Below are 17,376 nucleotides of genomic sequence, written 5' to 3'. Positions count from 1 at the left end.
GATGGTGTTATTACTGCACACAGGGCAGTCACCAGGGAAGTGATGGTGTTATTACTGCACACAGGGCAGTCACCAGGGAAGTGATGGTGTTATTACTGCACACAGGGCAGTCACCAGGGAAGTGATGGTGTTATTACTGCACACAGGGCAGTCACCAGGGAAGTGAGGGTGTAATTACTGCACACAGGGCAGTCACCAGGGAAGTGATGGTGTTATTACTGCACACAGGGCAGTCACCAGGGAAGTGATGGTGTTATTACTGCACACAGGGCAGTCACCAGGGAAGTGAGGGTGTAATTACTGCACACAGGGCAGTCACCAGGGAAGTGATGGTGTTATTACTGCACACAGGGCAGTCACCAGGGAAGTGATGGTGTTATTACTGCACACAGGGCAGTCACCAGGGAAGTGATGGTGTTATTACTGCACACAGGGCAGTCACCAGGGAAGTGAGGGTGTTATTACTGCACACAGGGCAGTCACCAGTGGACAATACAGGATACAGCCAGTTCATAGAGGAGCTGAAGGTGCTTTATGCTCAATACTGGCCAGAGGATGCAGGAGCACTGGATGGAGAAACAGTGATAGAATCTCTCTGCCAGAGGTTTGGCATTGGCAGTCCACGTACGGTCATACGGGCCTACAGGCAGTACAGGGACACTGATGGTAATGATAAAGGAGACTTTCCAGATGGACTTAAAGAGATGTTGATGGAGGTCAGCACCATCCCCATCTCCAGATGGACTTAAAGAGATGTTGATGGAGGTCAGCACCATCCCCATCTCCAGATGGACTTAAAGAGATGTTGATGGTGGTCAGCACCATCCCCATCTCCAGATGGACTTAAAGAGATGTTGATGGAGGTCAGCACCATCCCCATCTCCAGATGGACTTAAAGAGATGTTGATGGAGGTCAGCACCATCCCCATCTCCAGATGGACTTAAAGAGATGTTGATGGTGGTCAGCACCATCCCCATCTCCAGTGCAGAAGGCCAGCAGGGATTTTCTCAAATGAATCTGATTTGCACCTCAACCCGCGCCTCTCTGCATACCTCCGCCATATCAGGGTTACTCTTTCTGAACCTTGTTGGCCCACCCCTGACCAAATTCAACCCAGTCCCCTATGTGAGGTCATGGACTGCTAAAGGACCCAGATGTGTCACAGACACCAGGAGCAAAACAAGAGATAGGGAGGAGAAGACGCACCAGGAAATGGCCGTGTTGTGGAAGGTTCTGGAAAACTTTACAAACTTGTTCTGTCCTGTGAAGTTAATCTGAATATGCGCTTCATATTATCAGATAGGCAGGAGGCCTATATACTATAATATGTGTTCTGCTGTAGCATACATTGATTTATTTTATTTGAAGTATATTCTGATATCAAATCAAATGTTTGTCCTACAGTGATGTCTTGAAAAGTATATGAAATGTGAGTCTTGTAAGCCCCACCTCTGAGTATATGAAATGTGAGTCTTGTAAGCCCCACCTCTGAGTATATGAAATGTGAGTATTGTAAGCCCCACCTCTGAGTATATGAAATGTGAGTCTTGTAAGCCCCACCTCTGAGTATATGAAATGTGAGTCTTGTAAGCCCCACCTCTGAGTATGTGTTCATATGCATATGGAGGGTGTTCTGCAGTGACACCTAAAAATGTTGCTGTACATTGATGTCTTGAAAATTAGGCTGTAAGAAATTCAGACTTGTAAGCCCCACAGCTACACTAGAGTATGTGGGCATAGTATATGTTGGAGCCAAACGCGTGGCCGACGCGTGACGGTGGCTGTGTGAGAAGCACGCCTGTATCTCTCACATAACTAGAATGACTGTGATGAGTGTGGTGGAAGGAGGCAGGCGCAGGAGGGTAATCACCGAATACAGAGTTTATTCCTACGTTGACACACAAATGCGCTCCAATAGCGATCAACGAAACAGGCACAGGGCAAACTAACATCCCTGGCAAATACACTGTAACGGAATCCAATAATACATAGGCACAGGAGGGGAAATCTACCCTGGCAACACAATGTTATGAGTAGCTCCACCGAGCTACACTACTCTCACAATTAACAATCCCCCACAAGGACAAGGGGGTAGAGGGAACACTTATACACTGACTAATTAGGGGATAGGAACCAGGTGTGTGTGATTGACAAGACAAGACAATTGTGATGATGATTGGGGCAGCAGTGGTTAGTAAGCCGGTGACGATGAACGCCGAAGCCTGCCCGAACAAGGAGGAGAGGCAGCATCGGCCGAAGTCGTGACAATGACATTCACTCTCTACGATCTCTCTCCCTCTCTGCTCTGATAAACTGAGTTGAAATGTATTTGGCTAAGGTGTATGTAAACTTCCGACTTCAAATGTAACTAGAATGAGATTCACTTTCTCTCATCTCTCAAGCGTTGCACTTCATCATTTATTTAGACTCTATGCTGTAGGCCACCAAAATATTTGATCAACTTCCAAATATTGTTTTACAAAAGAGAGAGAGAGATAGGCTTTTGGCACGAGTGCATCGGCCATCACCAGTGAGGGAGCTGTGCATCATTGGGTGAGTCAGTGAAACTGGAAAGCATTTTTAGGACTATAATTTCCTCCTCATATTGTAGCCTACAATATGTGTCTCCACACACCTAGGCCTCGGCTATTGATGGATTCAAGACAAGGTCGTTTTTATTGATCTCTGATTCTCAGTTTGTCAGTGTAGACTGCCATTTCCATCATTTGTGTGGTATTAACAAATACTCTACCAAAGTCTCGTCATGTAAAATGACATAGAATTGCATGAAATGCGTTTCTAAAAGGCCAACATTTTCTCGGCCATTATGCTACTAAAAATGTCCCCCATGTGTCCAACTTCTGGAAGTGCCTCTACTCTACTGCTCTATGCCACTACCCAAATGTGATGATATGAATGCTTTGCTTTATCATAAAGGATATATATATTTTTATGCATTCCAGTACCTCAGATCCCCCAGGTCACCACCCTCTCCTGCTCACTGTTTGTAAAATAAGGTGCAGGACGGCAGATTAATTCCCTTCAGTGATATTACTTGCTGACACGTTTTGGAGAAAGCTTCTTCGTCAAAGCACTATTGTAAACAGGGTTAGAATGTTACAAATACACATTGACATTGAAAGGGAAGCATGATTATAGATTCATATTTTAAATCCTCAGAATTCATACAGTATAGAACACCATCTAGAAGACATAGACATATCATTACATACAGTATAGAACACCATCTAGAAGACATAGACATATCATTACATACAGTATAGAACACTATCTAGAAGACATAGACATATCATTATATGCAGTATAGAACACCATATAGAAGACATAGACATATCATTACATACAGTATAGAACACCATCTAGAAGACATAGACATATCATTACATACAGTATAGAACACCATATAGAAGACATAGACATATCATTACATACAGTATAGAACACCATCTAGAAGACATAGACATATCATTACATACAGTATAGAACACCATCTAGAAGACATAGACATATCATTACATACAGTATAGAACACCATCTAGAAGACATATACATATCATTACATGCAGTATAGAACACCATCTAGAAGACATAGACATATCATTACATACAGTATAGAACACCATATAGAAGACATAGACATATCATTACATATAGTATAGAACACCATATAGAAGACATAGACATATCATTACATACAGTATAGAACACCATATAGAAGACATAGACATATCATTACATACAGTATAGAACACCATATAGAAGACATAGACATATCATTACATACAGTATAGAACTCCATCTAGAAGACATAGACATATCATTACATACAGTATAGAACACCATCTAGAAGACATAGACATATCATTACATACAGTATAGAACACCATATAGAAGACATAGACATATCATTACATACAGTATAGAACACTATATAGAAGACATAGACATATCATTACATACAGTATAGAATACCATATAGAAGACATAGACATATCATTACATACAGTATAGAACACCATATAGAAGACATAGACATATCATTACATACAGTATAGAACACCATATAGAAGACATAGACATATCATTACATACAGTATAGAACACCATCTAGAAGACATAGACATATCATTACATACAGTATAGAACACCATCTAGAAGACAGACATATCATCACATACAGTATAGAACACCATCTAGAAGACATAGACATATCATTACATACAGTATAGAACACTATATAGAAGACATAGACATATCATTACATACAGTATAGAATACCATATAGAAGACATAGACATATCATTACATACAGTATAGAACACCATATAGAAGACATAGACATATCATTACATACAGTATAGAACACCATATAGAAGACATAGACATATCATTACATACAGTATAGAACACCATCTAGAAGACATAGACATATCATTACATAGAGTATATCATAGATGACATGTATAAATCCTTCCTTTGTATTTCCTGTAACCCTTTCCATTACAGTAGCCTTATTACTGGCTAGGGTTACTGCTGCTAGTACAGTGGAAGAATGAGGCATCACAGTACTTTTACACCACTGTACTAACAGGAATAATTACACACCAATAAACACACTGTAATGTAAAGTGTTACATCATTCTCAATGATCAGTCAATACATACGGTATTCATTTCAGCTACAGTACATTGTATCCATTTCAAGTCCCCCCTCCCCCATTGTAGCTAATTATCTATAACACATTGTAGAGTTTTACAACCACGTATTAGTTATTATGGATGGTTATAGTTAGTGACATAGCACATAAGTTTAAGGCATTACACAATTCATTAAAAGCATTATACATATGTACTTCATAGAAACTGTTACCCTTTATATATTCTAACCACTCTATTTAATTTATTCCATATTAAGGGCCCTAACCTAGGAACACAAATCTTTGTCTCTATTAACATTGTGGACAGTTCTCTCTCTCTCTCTCTCTCTCTCTCTCTCTCTCTCTCTCTCTCTCTCTCTCTCTCTCTCTCTCTCTCTCTCTCTCTCTCTCCCTCCCTCCCTCTAACCCCACCCCTCTGGCAGAACCAGGAAGTCCCTCCCCCTCCCACAAACTCTCTTCTGTGGAAACGAAACTTATCTGATTCTCTGTGTCGTCTGTCTGTGTGAGAGTGAACAACCGTCCAAATGGCTCAGCAGGGAGTTCTGCTGGACCAGGACCAGTTCTGTTGCTATTCCCTGTGGACACAGTTACTGTAGAAGCTGTATTGAGGGCTGCTGGGATCAGGATGTTCTGAAAGGGGTCTATAGCTGTCCTCAGTGCAGAGAGACTTTTACCCCAAGGCCTGTTCTGAAGAGAAACATCGTGCTGGCTGAAGTGGTGGAGAAACTGAAGAAGACAGGACTCCAGGCTGCTCCCCCTCCTGCTCTGTGCTATGCTGGACCTGGAGATGTGGCGTGTGATTTCTGCACTGGGACCAGAAAGCAGAAAGCCCTCATGTCCTGTCTGGTGTGTCTGGCCTCTTACTGTGAGGCTCACCTCCAACCTCACTATGAATTTCCTGCTTTGAAGAAGCACAAGCTGGTCAAAGCCACCGCACAACTACAGGAGAAGATCTGCTCTCATCATGACAAACTGCTGGAGGTTTACTGTCGTACCGATCAGCAGTGTATCTGTTATCAGTGTGTGATGGATGAACATAAAGGCCATGATACAGTGTCAGCTGCAGCAGAGAGGACTGAGAAACAGGTAAGACCAGAACTACTTGTTGGTGACTGTCTGATAAACAAATAATAATTACAGTAGGAACTAAGGCTGTTTGAATATGAGATCATTCAAATGAAATCAATCCTCAGCAGAACAAATATGAACACAAACCTTGATTATATAGATGTGTTAACCCAGATTCTCCAAATGTATCACCATTTTCTAAAGTCAAACACCATTGTAATTTGTTAAACACCCAATCAGCTCCCCTGTTTTGTGCACTGTTAAAACTATAATCATTCACATAACAACATAATAATATAATTTCACACAGACACTTCCTCAACATTTTAATCCCTATCTTCTATGGGCCCTATGTCACATTACTATACTATTGATCTACTGGACAAATAAAGCTTGATAGCTCATTGAAGAGTGATTCTCCACAGAGGCACCTGGGGATGAGTCAGCAGAAAGTCCAGCAGAGATTCCAGGAGAGAGAGAAGGACCTGAAGGAGCTCCAACAGGCTGTGGAGTCTCTCAAGGTGAGTATTGTTGACCAGAGGAGACACACCATTTCTCTTCTCTACTCCAGTCAGAGAGAGAGAGATGCCCCTATCCAATCCCACTGGCCCCACTGTTGGGAACAGGCTGTCTGGACCCCTTTCAGAGAATAGACTGCTTAATGTAACCGGCAGGATATGAACCCGGGTCTACTGAGGGAGAAAGCAACAGCTTGACCGTTACACCAAGAGGTCATTCCCTATTGGGCTGAGGGCCGACACTGATTTTGAAGTCGAAGGCGGGGCCACCTCATCACATAACCATGAGTAACAATTGACCGACTCATGTCCCCTATACATTAACATGGAGCTCTCTCTCTCTCTCTCAATTCAATTGAATTCAAATAGCTTTATTGGCATGGGAAACATATGTTTACATTGCCACAGCAAGTGAAATAGATACTAAACAAAAGTTAAATAAACCACCAGAAATTAACAGTAAACATTGCACTCACAAAAGTTTCAAAGGAATAGAGACATTTCACATGTTATAATTCAAGTGAAAACAGAGTGAGCCATTCGCCAGACTGAGTTCTGGAGGTGAAATGGAAATGAATGAGGGAGAGTTAAGTGAGGTAGAAGGTGTGGTGAAGAGCTCGGAACCAGAGCCTGGCATCAATGGACATGATAAAGAAGAATCTGGTGCAGTAGGAGATACATTGTTGGAGAAAGTGGATCCATACCTTTTGGCAGATCCATTTGTGGTTTCAGGGTGGGTGGGAAAGGAGTTGGGTGCAGTTGAATCAGTGAAGGTAACCTGTAGTGGACTTGTGATATTTGTTTGTGTTTCTTCTGACCAGAGGGAGTGGGCGCTCCGTGTCACGCAACTTGGGTCAAGATCTGTTTCTTGCTTTGCTCTTAGGAACAGGGCACCATTGAAAGGAGTGATTTCTGGGGTAGCATTAAGTGTAGAAGTGGAGCAATTAAGGTTGAAGACTGCTGGTGTTTGTGATTCCCGCCGTTTGGTGCAACACAGACCCGGTGGTGAGCGTGGTGAAACAGAGGAGTCACTGTCAGTCCTTTTGAGGTTTGAGTCTTTACCCAATAAAGTAATGTTAGGATATATCTGTACCGCAGAAATGGAACGTAAATCACAGAAAATAGATGTTGTGGTGGCAGCTGCAGAGAAGTATTTGGGCATACAAGATTAGACTTCAGAAGAGTTACAGGGTGTGTTGAGTGGTGGTGTCCCGTCCTCCCAGGCCGTTGGCATGGTGCAGGAGCAGATAGGGTCAAAGTAGTGGAATGGGGTTGTGGGTATTTAATGAGTGTAGGGTTAGTTGGAAGGGTGATTTTTGTATTATTATAATTTCCCCTTTTCCCATTTTGTATCACAAAGTATAATGGATTTATATTATAGTCCAGTTGGGGGCGGTAATACAACATATTGGATGCCAACCGCCGTTAAACTCCAAAGAAGAAGAACCGTTACATTATGTCTATGTACAGTATTGTAACGATGTTCATGTCTCTCTCATTCATTAACTTTCATGGTAGTTGGTTGTGTGGGTCTCTGGTTATGAATAGGGTGCTGACAGACAATTGTTGATGGATATTTATAGAGCTCTGATCAGGACGACAATTGATTACGGGTGTATAGTTTATCGAACAAGGCAAAACTTGGCTTCAGAAGCTGGACAGAATCCAGTATATAGCTTTAAGGATATGTATTGGTGCATTTAAATCAACATCTGTATGTGCCTTACTGGTGGAGGCAGGAGAGATGCCTTTGGATATACAGCGTAAAAAATGGTCATTATCTTATTGGGTTGAAAGGCTGTGAGGTTGAGCATCCCACTGCTACTGTTCTAGATGACTGTTGGGAATATACTAGTAGACAAGGCAGTGGTTTTGGTTGGACAGTTGGAAAGCTTGCTGATGAGAGTGGTTTGAGGAAGTTGGAGGTTGGCCCTTCTGTGGTGATAGGGGATGTTCCTCCATGGTTACTCCCAGACCCTGTTGTTGATCTAACCTTGGTAGAGAAAAGGAAAGATTGGTCAGAAGTCAGTGATATAGTGAAACTGGTTGACAATTACATTGGTAGAGGTTTTTATGCTTTTTTACTGCTTTTCACAGATGGATCCAAGGACCCAGATAGTGGGCTCACAGGAGCAGGCGTTTACGTTCCTGAATTTGATGTGCTGATTGATTGATATTAATGTTCCACTGGGTAGAGGTGAGGCCAAATGTAAGATCAGAGCCATTTTGATAGATGTGTGGCAGAAGAGATGGTAATCTGAGCACAAAGGCCGGCATTTATATGAATAGTTTACAGTTTTACAGAAAGGTCGATGGACCAAGATTCAAAAGTCAGATTAGGTAGGAAGATGTGGTGTTAACTCGATTGTGCTTAGGACATTGTACATTGAACTCGTCATTACATCTGGTTGGCAAGCATGGGAATGGTTTGTGTCTGGAAGGTACGGTCGATGAAACGGTGGAGCATGTGTTGTTATATTGTTGTAAGTATGTTGAAGAGAGGGAAAGATTGAAGTGTAGGGTCATTGAGGTTGGACGGGGTTGGGGGGGTTTGGAAGGGATTTGGGGGATGGGGGAGGGTCTATTAGAAGTTAGTAGGGCTCTTCTTTATTTTCTCAGAAGTACTGAGTTAGGTAGGAGGATTTAGAAATGTTGGAAACCGTGATTGACCACACACTCCAGCACAGTAGGTGGCGGCATGCACCTGTAACGTTGGTTTGTGGACCGCCATTATATCATAGAAGAAGAAGTTGGTTGTGTGAGAGATTGTGGTTCGTGAGGAGGGCTACTATTCTTTTTTCTTTTGGTTCTTGCGTATTTTCTGAATGTATTTTCTGATGGTGGAGGGTTTGTTTATTGGTTTCCACTGTTTATCGTTTAGAGTTGAGGGGGGAGTAGGGGTAGTTTGTTAGGGCGGCGTGATGGCCTCAACCGAGTGGAGAAGAAACGCTGTCGCTTCGGGTGCGTTCCGGAGAAAGGTGTGGAGGAAGTTTTGCTCATGGTCGGCGAACAGGTTGGAGCGGAACATCTGCACTCTGCATCCAGAATGAACAAGGCGGTGGTTGTGTTAATGAAAAAGGTTTGTCTTGTTGCGAGTGGGATTTTTGTGAGGGGTGTGTTGGTGCAGATGTCGCCTCTTTCGATAAGAGTTGTGGTGGCTAATCTGCCTCCGTTTATTACTTACGAACAGACCGCAAGTAGTTGGTTAGTTTTGGTAAATTTGCAAGTGGTTTTCGTGTGCTCTCGGCTGGGTGCCAAGCGGAATCTGTTAAACATGTCTCTTTTCGTAGACAAGTGTTTGTTTCTTAACAAACTTCAAGGTTACACAGGGGAGGGGTGGAACACAGGGTTTGCTAGCACAGATAGTTTTCGGTGTTTCTAGTGTGGGGATCATCAGTTATAGGCTACAAGCAGCAATATGATTGATATGTAGGACAGGTATTGAACCCAAATAATCCCTACTCAGATGCGCTAACCTCAACCCTAGTAAACATGCATTATAAAAACCTTCTATATAAAATTATCTCATATTGGGAGTAAATAGCCTCTGAATAGAAAAGAAAAAACACTGCATCTTCCAGCCCACCAATAAATTACATAATGCAACCGTTGCAGTTAGCATATTTACCTCAACATGCCCCTCGCTTGCGTGAGAAGGCAGAGTGCTCGATGCTGGTTGATGAATTTGACAATTAATGTACTAGGAAAATACGTTTTTGTCGACCAGAGGTGACTGAATTAATGTTTAGGCTTATTGATAATCATTATAGTAATGAAGTATAATTTCAAAACATGACCATAAAAACAGGTAATAATAAACATGACTCATCATTATATTACTTCACAGTAATGTGTTTTCAGTCCTTCCTCTTGCGTTAGCAGTGTGGAAAGGGACAGTAAAAAGCTCAGGCAGGAGGAGTTTTCCTGTGAGGGGGAGTGGTGGTGTATCCAGGGAGAGAACTAAACGAATCTTCTGAAATGTCATTCATGGTCTTATGCTGCCATCTATTGGAATTATTAAGCAACTGCAGTAGGACTGAATAAAGTGTTTTTCCTTACTAATCCTTACTAAAGTAGTGATTACTCAGAATTGCAAAATAAATGGCAGGGGTACCAGGAGGGAGGAGAGTAGAGCAGGGTCAAGTGGTGGTGGTACCAGGAAGGAGGAGAGTAGAGCAGGGTCAAGTGGTGGTGGTACCAGGAAGGAGGAGAGTAGTGCAGGGTCAAGTGGTGGTGGTACCAGGAAGGAGGAGAGTAGTGCATGGCCAAGTGGTGGTGCGCTGGCCGTGGAGAAAGCGGTGGTGGGGAGGGTTGCAGCTGGGCTACATGAGCTGAGGCAGGTTTCTGTAGTAACAGAGACTCCGGTGGGCAAAGGCTTGTTGGGCTCATCGGTTCCTGATGGAGACTAAAGGGGAAAAAGAAGGTTCTGCTGGAGTCTTATTTGATTGATCCTGGAAGGTTTGTAAGGTCAGTACAACACGTGATGAAGAATGAGGGGTTTAGTGTCCTCTCACCCAGGAAGCGGTATAGGCTGAGAAAATGGGTCATGGGTTCTTAAGGGCATGTCTTCAGAATCTGCTTAAATGGATGTTTTTTTCTGGCATGGCGGCTTTATGGGCTTCTCTACTGGTTTCTGATTGTGGTGATTTCCCTCCCACCTCTTATGGAGATTTCACGGTTAGACTTCCTTAACATGAACGGCAGCAGAGACTGGGGGAATAAGTCAAACAAAAACATTTAAACGTGATTTTTTTGCAAGAGACACAGTGATGTGATTAATTAAGTGTATTGGGGGTCTGGTGGAAGGGGGCGCAGGTGCTGAGCCATGGCACAAATCTTAGTGCAGGGGTAGCAAAAGAGGTGTGTAAGGGTAGGTTGTTAGTGGTTAGAGGCAAAATCAATTTCCTTGTCTTTGCTTTCCAAAATGTGTCTGCACCTAGTACAGGGCTCAGTTCTCTGTTTCACCAGGGCCCAGGCAGGTGTCCTATTGGAAATTCAATGTAAAGCTCTTCCAAGATGTCACTTTTTGCTCAAGCTTCCAAGGCTTTTGGGAAAGGTGGGGACAGCATAAGGGGGAGTTTGAGTCTCTCAGTCAGTGGTGGGACGTAGGGAAAGCCCAGATTCAGGTTTTCAGTCAGCAATATACATATTTTTCCTCTTCAGAGGCCAGGAGAGTACTGGGGGAGCTTGAGGGGTTCATAAGTGAGGTGGAGGCTGAGCTGGTGGGGTAAGGTAGGGTGGGGCTACAAGATAATCTATCTGAACTACTCAGGGACCTAGGGGCTTTTATTTCAGAGAAAGCAAAAGGATCACTTGTAAGAGCTAGTTTTTCCATGTTGAGGGAGATGGATGCTCCAAGCTCTTTTGGGTTGGAGAAACAGAGTGGGGAAACCAAGAAAATCCATTGTTTACGTTTGTCTGATGGGCGTGTAACTTCTGTTGTGGGGAGATGAGGGAGCCTGATGGGTGGGTAACTTCTGTTGTGGGGAGATGAGGGAGCCTGATGGGTGGGTAACTTCTGTTGTGAGGAGATGAGGGAGCCTGATGGGTGGGTAACTTCTGTTGTGGGGGAGATGAGGGAGCCTGATGGGTGGGTAACTTCTGTTGTGGGGGAGATGAGGGAGCCTGATGGGTGGGTAACTTCTGTTGTGGGTAGATGAGGGAGCCTGATGGGTGGGTAACTTCTGTTGTGGGGAGATGAGGGAGCCTGATGGGCGTGTAACTTCTGTTGTGGGGAGATGAGGGAGCCTGATGGGTGGGTAACTTCTGTTGTGGGGAGATGAGGGAGCCTGATGGGTGGGTAACTTCTGTTGTTGGGGAGATGAGGGAGCCTGATGGGTGGGTAACTTCTGTTGTTGGGGAGATGAGGGAGCCTGATGGGTGGGTAACTTCTGTTGTTGGGGAGATGAGGGAGCCTGATGGGTGGGTAACTTCTGTTGTTGGGGAGATGAGGGAGCCTGATGGGTGAGTAACTTCTGTTGTGGGGAGATGAGGGAGCCTGATGAGTGGGTAACTTCTGTTGTGGGGGAGATGAGGGAGCCTGATGGGTGGGTAACTTCTGTTGTGGGGAGATGAGGCAGCCTGATGGGTGGGTAACTTCTGTTGTGGGGGAGATGAGGGAGCCTGATGGGTGGGTAACTTCTGTTGTGGGGAGATGAGGGAGCCTGATGGGTGGGTAACTTCTGTTGTGGGGAGATGAGGGAGCCTGATGGGTGGGTAACTTCTGTTGTGGGGAGATGAGGCAGCAGGCTGTGGAGTTGTACTCTGATTTATAGAGGGCAGAACTCTGTGGTCCTCTGTAGAGCATGGCGCTTGTAATGCCAGGGTAGTGGGTTCGATCCCCGGGACCACCCATATGTAAAAATGTATGCACATGACTGTAAGTCGCTTTGGATAAAAGCGTCTGCTAAATGGCATATTATTATTATTATTATCCTGGGTGTTCTCAGGTTCTGCTCACAGACCTTTCCAAACTCTCTCTGTCACAGAGAAATCAAATAGACATTTCCCTGGCCTTTCACAAACTCTCAGCTGCTGTCTCTCAGACGGTCTGCCTGTGGATTTTTATAAAAAGTTCTGGGGAATTATTGGACAGAACGTGTGTTGCGTGAGTGCGTCGGGGTGGGGGAGCTGTCGCTAAGCTGTAGACGGGAGGCTTTGACTCTCCTGCCCAAAATAGGGATTTGAGCGACTTAAAGAACTGGAGGCCTGTGGCATTGCTCTGTTTGGACTATAAGGTCTTTACCAAGGTCCTCGTTAACAGACTCAAGTCCCACCTGGACTCTATTGTACACAAGGACCAAACGTACTGTATACCAGGACGCTCAAACACAGACAATCTGTTCATAATCAGGAGAAAGCCTTTGATAGGGTGGACCATGAATATCTGTTCAATGTGTTGTTTTGGTTGTGGGGAGAATTTTGTGGCCTGTGTTCAAATGCTGTATGCTGGGGCTTCATGTATGGTCAAGGTGTGGGGAGGGCTCAGTAGGCCAGTCTGGGTAGGGAGGGGCATTCACCAGGGATGCCCTCTGTCAGGGCAGCTATACACTCTTGTTATTGATCCCTTTCTGGGCCTGCTACGCAGGAGGCTACAGGGAGTGTGGGAGCCAGGCATAGGGTTGGGGACAGGCATAGCAGTGCAGCATACGCTGATGACATCTGTGTTGGTTAGGGATGAGCAGAACCTACAGGCCCTGGAGAATAGTTTGAGGGTGTACGAGGGGGCGTCTTCTGCTTAGGTAAACTGGGGCAAGAGTGAGGCTCTGTTATGTGGGGCATGGAGGGACAGGGCACCTCCGCAGCTTCCAGGGGGGTTGCAGTGGGGCTGTGAGTGGCTCAAGATGCTTGGGGTGTATCTGGGCTCGGAGGGTTGGGATAGGAAGAACTGGGAAGGAGTGTCACAAGCGGTGGTGTCGAGGCTGACGAAGTGGAGGTGGCTCATCTCCCTAGTGTCATACAGAGTGGCGGTGCTGATCATCAACAACTTGGTGGCATCCTCTCTATGGCTTAAATTGGCCATTCTCAACGCCCCCGGTGGTCTGCTTGTGGACCTGCAGCGCAAGTTAGTGATTTTAAATTAGTGCACGCAAATTAGTGCACCTCCGCAGCTTCCAGGCGTTCTGCTTGTGGACCTGCAGCACAAGTTAGTAAACATTTTATGGTCAGGGTGGCAGCGTTCTGACTCCCTCAGTGTCAAGGTTAGACACATCAGGAGCTTAGCGGGAGTGAAAGCAGCGCAGAGGATTCTGTACCGTACGGAGGTGGGCTGGAGGGAACCAGCATGTGCTCTGTTGAGGAGGGCTGGTGGTTTGGGGCTGGATCAGCAGCTCTTCATCATGCGGCAGGAGAGACTCAATACAGCAGGGGTCTCTGATTTCTATGCTGCAGTACTTAGGGCTGGAGCAGCCTGAGGAGGGGCCACCACCGTTTCCACCACTTCAAGTGACAGCAGAGACTGGGGACTGGCAGGAGAGTCTGGAGGACTTACTGACTTTTAACACTCTGAGCTTAGTGGGAGTGAAGGGGCATCAGTGGCAGGGGGTTGTGGGGGCTGAGAGCATGGCAGGGTATAGGTGGAGGGGCTCTATAAGCTCCCAGTGCTGGAAAGGTCAGGGGTCGTCCAGTGGAGGGTATTACATGGAGCCCTGGACACCAATAGCTGGTTGGCTCGGGTTGACCTGGGAGTTGGGGAGGGGTGTCCGTTTTCTGCAATGACAGACTGTTCATCATTTGTTTTCTGTGTTGCCAGGGTAATGCCATTACTGTTGACGCCTTTAGGGTTGAGTTTGAGTTGTACAAAATGATCAACAGTGTGGAGATGTTTCAGGAGGTATGGGGGCTCAGGGGGGCTGTCTGTACGGCTGGAGAGGAGGTGTTGGATGGACGGTTGGAATGTGGTGCTGGATGGTGTATTGTACTGTGGTGTTGGGTACTGGATAATGTGATTGTGTAGAGGTTGTGGTGGCACGCAATGTGCTTTTAGGGGTGGGGGTGTTAGTGTAATGAGGATGGCTCATTAAAGTAAGACAAGTCTCTCTCTCTCTCTCTCTTAACAGAGCTCTGCACAGGCAGCAGTGGAGGACAGTGATAAGGTCTTTACTGAGCTGATCCGCTCCATTGAGAGAAGGCGCTCTGAGGTGAAGGAGCTGATCAGAGCCCAAGAGAAGGCTCAAGTGAGTCAAGCTGAAGGACTCCTGGAGCAACTGGAGCAGGAGATAGCTGAGCTGAGGAAGAGAAGCACTGAGCTGGAGCAGCTCTCACACACAGAGGATCACATCCATTTCCTCCAGGTAACTAAACTGCCTTGATACATGTGATATGAAATTAAAACTCAATGTGAAACTCTCAATCAATTTGGTTCTGTTCTCTCTCTCTCTCTCTCTCTCTCTCTCTCTCTCTCTCTCCTCTCTCTCTCTCTCTCTCTCTCTCTCTCTCTCTCTCTCTCTCTCTCCTCCCCCCCCCCCCCCCCCCCCCCCCCCAGAGTTATAAGTCTCTCTCCGGTACCAGTGTATCTTCAGACTTACCCAGCATCGTTGTCCGTCCTCTTCAGTACTTTGGAGATGTGAGTAAGACTGTGTCTGAACTGAGAGAGAAACTAGAAGACGTCCTTAAAGGAGAATGGACCAAGATCTCCACTACAGGTGTGTTGAAAATAATAAGAACATCAACTTTAGACCATTGAAAGTTCCCTACTAGTCATATACATGTGGAATATGGTATGATGATAACATTCCCTCTCTCTGTGAATGTGTTTGTGTGTCTGTAGTGAATATAGTGGATGTTGTACTGCCTCCAGAGCCCAAGACCAGAGAACAGTTCTTACAATGTGAGTCTCTTATTCTGAAGTAACTAACAGTCTCTTTTTACTGACACTCCTAACAATCCCTCTAGAAATATATAGCAATAGTAGATCTAATCAAAGACTGGGTATCTATCTGACTCCTCATATTTCACTGATTTGATCTCTGCTGTGCTCTAATCAAAGACAGGGTAGATACAGTATCTGACTTCACTTATTGTTCTAACTCCCCTCATTGGTCTCTGCTCTGCTCTTCTCCCAGATTCCTGTCAGCTCACACTGGACCCAAACACAGCACGCACACACCTCTCTCTGTCTGAAGGGAACAGAAAGGTGACCAATACAGGCCAAGTCCAACCATATCCTGTTCATCCAGACAGATTCACTAACTACTATCAGGTTCTGTGTAGAGAGGGTCTGTCTGGACGCTGTTACTGGGAGGTGGAGTGGAGTGGGGAGTGTGTTTTTAACAGCAGTCTCATATAAAGACATCAGCAGAACAGAGACAGGATGGTAGATTTGGATACAATAACAAGTCCTGGAGTTTAGAGTGTTATATTGGTAGTTATTGGTTCAGACACAATAATGTTGGGACTAAAGTATCAGGCCCTCAGTCCTCCAGAGTAGGAGTGGACCTGGATCACAAGGCAGGTACTCTGTCCTTCTACAGTGTCTCTGACACAATGACCCTCCTCCACAGAGTCCAGACCACATTCACTCAGCCCCTCTATCCTGGGTTTTATCTCTATAATGGTACTGCTGAGCTGGTTAAAAACTGTAGTAGGGTCCACATAGATACTAGTCATGCTGGTGTAGTCTATAGCTGAGCTGGTTAAACTGTAGTAGGTCCACATAGATACTAGTCATGCTGGTGTAGTCTATAGCTGAGTGGTTAAACAGTAGTAGGGTCCACATAGATACTAGTCATGCTGGTGTAGTCTATAGCTGAGCTGGTTAAACTGTAGTAGGGTCCACATAGATACTAGTCATGCTGGTGTAGTCTATAGCTGAGCTGGTTAAACTGTAGTAGGGTCCACATAGATACTAGTCATGCTGGTGTAGTCTATAGCTGAGCAGGTTTAAACTGTAGTAGGGTCCACATAGATACTAGTCATGCTGGTGTAGTCTATAACTGAGCTGGTTAAACGGTAGTAGGGTCAAGTCATGCTGGTGTAGTCTATAGCTGAGCTGTTAAACTGTAGTAGGGTCCACATAGATACTAGTCATGCTGGTGTAGTCTATAGCTGAGCTGGTTAAACTGTAGTAGGGTCCACATAGATACTAGTCATGCTGGGTGTAGTCTATAGCTGAGCTGGTTAAACTGTAGTAGGGTCCACATAGATACTAGTCATGCTGGTGTAGTCTATAGCTGAGCTGGTTAAACTTTAGTAGGGTCCACATAGATACTAGTCATGCTGGTGTAGTTCTATAGCTGAGCTGGTTAAACTGTAGTAGGGTCCACATAGATACTAGTCATGCTGGTGGTGATGGTCCCCAGTGTGATGATTCATTCTGCTCTGTTTTTTATGTACAATGATTTGATTGATTTGATCTTCAGAAGATGTTGTGAATTACAATTCAATGCATTCATATTATTTGTAAGTGCAATGTTTTAATCTTATACATTTACATTAATCATGATGTTTGCTGTTAATGTATGTTGGTTGTCATTCAGAACCATTGAAATGTTTTCTCAATTTGTTCTCTGTCTCAATGTAATTTCCTCAGTATCATGGAACAGGTAGTGTTACTACTTGCTAATTGAACTATATGGGCCGGTTTCCCGGACACAGATTAAGGCCTAGTCCTA

At 44.7% G+C, this 17,376-nt stretch overlaps 1 pseudogene across 1 annotated transcript; it reads left to right on the top strand.

Annotated features, from left to right (window-relative positions):
• The first annotated feature begins 1,821 nt into the window (after positions 1-1,821).
• Positions 1,822-16,333, top strand: LOC311122824 (tripartite motif-containing protein 16-like; annotated as a pseudogene). Its single transcript has 6 exons — positions 1,822-1,863; positions 5,187-5,768; positions 6,179-6,268; positions 14,824-15,051; positions 15,539-15,593; positions 15,829-16,333. The product of its transcript is annotated as a tripartite motif-containing protein 16-like (transcript).
• The last annotated feature ends 1,043 nt before the right edge of the window (positions 16,334-17,376 follow it).

This window comes from Coregonus lavaretus (assembly GCF_964263955.1).
Source record: "Coregonus lavaretus genome assembly, contig: HAP1_SCAFFOLD_3024, whole genome shotgun sequence".
NCBI classification, from domain to species: domain Eukaryota; kingdom Metazoa; phylum Chordata; class Actinopteri; order Salmoniformes; family Salmonidae; genus Coregonus; species Coregonus lavaretus.
This window is presented reverse-complemented; position numbering and strand designations above follow the sequence as displayed.